We start from the raw sequence: 3354 nt of genomic DNA, 5'->3' as shown, positions 1-3354 counted from the left end.
AGTCTAAAAGATGGAAAGAAACAAACAATTGTCACTTAATGATAGGGATATGTTCTAAGAAATGCATTGCTAGATGGTGATTTCATCATTGTGGGAAATCACAGAGTGACTTACACAAATCTAGACAGTATACCCTACTATGCACCTATGCTGGATAGCACAGCCTATTGCTCCTAGGCTGCAAACCTGGACAGCATGTGACTGTACTGAATACTGTTGACAATTGTAACACAGAGGTAAGTATTATGTATCTAAACATGTCTAAAACGTAGAGAAGGTATAGTAAATAAAAAAAATTTAAATCTTGTGCAACCACCATTGTATATGTGGTCCATTGTTGACTGAAACGTCATTATGTGGTGCATGACTGTATTCGTAAATGATAAATTATCTATACAGGAAAAACTAGAGAATCTAAGAAAATATTAAAATGAATAAGACAATTTAGCAGAGCGTCAAAAAAAAAGGACAATATGTATAAATTGCATTTCTATGCACCAGCAATAAAGGTTATTTAACCACAAATACATAGCACATAATAATTATCAAAAAATGATATGCAATAATTTTCTGCACATACTTTTGTAAGACAAGTAAAGAATTAAAAACACAGGACACTATTAAATAAAATATTGGCTTAAGGTTTTATAGGCTTCACCAATAATGTGTCTTTAAATCTGAAAGTGTACAAATGAGAATTTAAGGTTTAGGAATTTGGGGAGACTATTTCCTGCTTTCCCTCACTCTACTAAAGCCAGGTCAGACACACACACTTATCACCCTCCTCTGCATGTTTTCCTCCCTGAGGTTCCTGTCCTTAGAGGCCCAGGTTTTATGCAGAAGTCTCAAAACTGATTTTCCTCCCAGCTTGGTCACAGCTTTGCCATCCTATTCTGGGTACTGAGAACACTGGCTTAAGGCCAGCAGGATGCAGCAGCGGTTCTCAGTGACCCTGCCTCCAGCCTGGCTTACGTTTCCCTGGTGATGCTCTCTTGTTGTTCCTGGCCTCCAGCAGTCCCCTTACTTTATTCTCATGCAGCATTTATTCTAATGATAGTTAAAATACATTTACCCAGAATACATAGATGATTTTTACCAAAAGTGGTCTCTGGAAATGGAAGTCCCTTATTTTGGTTTAAGTTATACAAATTTGCTTTCTTTATTTGACAATTGAAAATGTCTTTTTTTTTTTTTTTTTTTAAGACAGGGTCTCACTCTGTCACCCAGGCTGGAATGAGAGACTGATAGGCAGACTCACATAGCTTTCTTGCCTTTCCCTGAGGAGTTGACTCCAATTGTCCTACACATTCCTTCCCTATGGTATAGAAGCCTTGGCTCTCAGTGGTAATGGCCTGGGATCCACCATCTCCTCTTGTGGCCACCTGAGACATGGCTTCTGTTCATAAGTCCCTATTAAATGTTTCTTTAAGAGAAAATGGATATGTCAGCCTCTTTCTTCCGCCTCTCGGCTCCCTCAGACTTGTAGGTAGGTTTCATGTTCTGCTCACTGCAGAACAAGGGGGACACAGACATTCAGTCTGTAACAACCAATAAAGATGTCTGGATAGTTACATGACACTAGCCATGTATATATCTTGGCAACATGATATCCATAAAAGCCTGCCTGACTCCAGTTTTAATGAGGAAGCCTTATCTAGGTCAGTAGGTATAGTGGAGACTCTTAGGATGGCCCTAGTGATCTCTATTCCTGGTACTCACACCCTGTGGAATCCCCTCCCCAGGAGTGTGGGTGGAACCTGTGACTTGTGTCTAACCAATAGAATATGGCAAGGTTGGTGTTTGTCGTTGCCATGGTTGCATTACGCTGGACTCTGACCTCCACCTTGGGAAGAGATTCTCCTACCTGCCGGCTTTGATAAAGTGAGTAGCCACGTTGGGGGACTTGGATGGCCAGCAACTAGGGGCGGCCCATAGGAGTTGAGGGTGGCTTCTGGCCAACAGCTGGCAAGAAAAGGAAGCTGTCAGTACTCTCACAAGGAACTGAATTCTTACAACCACCATGTGATCTTGGAAGCAGATCCTTCCCCAGTTGAACATTAGTTAAGACCCTATCTCTGGCTGACTCCTTAATTGCAGCCTCCTGAGAAAGCTTGAAAAGAGGACCCAGGCCAGGCGCAGTGGCTCAAGCCTGTAATCCCAGCACTTTGGGAGGCCGAGACGGGCGGATCACGAGGTCAGGAGATCGAGACCATCCTGGCTAACACCGTGAAACCCCGTCTCTACTAAAAAATACAAAAAACTAGCCGGGCGAGGTGGCGGCGCCTGTAGTCCCAGCTACTCGGGAGGCTGAGGCAGGAGAACGGCGTCAACCCAGGAGGCGGAGCTTGCAGTGAGCTGAGATCCGGCCACTGCACTCCAGCCCGGGCGACAGAGCAAGACTCCGTCTCAAAAAAAAAAAAAAAAAAAAAAGAAAAGAGGACCCAGCTAACTGTGCCCAGGCTTATGACCTACAGAAACTGGGAAGTAACGAGTGTGTGTTGTTTTAAGGTGCTAAATTTGTGCTACGTAGATAACTATTACAAAAAGCGAACGGGTCATGGAGAGTGTCCAAACAGAATCCTTTACTGCAAGTGAGGACATTTTGGGGATACAATATTTGGGCAATTGAATCTAAATTACAATACTTTTGAGTGACACCTAACACTGGCAGTTCTATATAAAGTAAAGCTCCTGACCATGGTAACAGCACAGAAACTCCCACTGCCGAAATCTTTATTAGCAGTCCACAGCATCATGGGTCTTGAAAGAGTCCCCCAAAGTTAATCTGTCTTATCTGCAGATTTGAGCCAGATTAATATCTAAACCATTACTCTTTATCACTCCCTTCATGACTTCTCAGTAATGTCTGATAATGAGTTTCAATCTTTGCAAGGCTAGTGAAGGAAATTAATGGAGGCAATTAGAAAGGGTTGACGGGGAAGGTGAGTTAATCTGGTTAAGACTGAAGACTCGACATGAAACCAGAAAATCACTCAAGTTCCCTTCCCTTCTTCTCTTCTCTTCTCTCTCCTTCTCTCATTTGACAAATGCTTACTGAGGTCCCTCAGTATGGCTGGTATTAGGCACTAAGTTAGAACAAGACCTATGTCTTACATGTCTTATTTAATAAATGACACACGGGTCTTATTTACTGACCCATGTCCTGAAAGATCTCATTTCCAAGACAGGGGTGGGGGCGGACACATAATCAAATAATTGTTATAACCAGGTAAGTGCTGATAAAATCATGGACAAAGCACTAGAGGTGGCCAGAATTAGGCTGAATATGTCTCCCTATTTTTCTTTCTTTCATACCAAGACTTATAGAGAAGAGAGTAGAGAGGAAATATCCAC

Source organism: Rhinopithecus bieti, unplaced genomic scaffold, assembly GCF_001698545.2.
Source record: "Rhinopithecus bieti isolate Rb0 unplaced genomic scaffold, ASM169854v2 scaffold_48167, whole genome shotgun sequence".
In the NCBI taxonomy this organism is placed as follows: domain Eukaryota; kingdom Metazoa; phylum Chordata; class Mammalia; order Primates; family Cercopithecidae; genus Rhinopithecus; species Rhinopithecus bieti.
Note: the sequence above shows the minus strand (reverse complement) of the source record.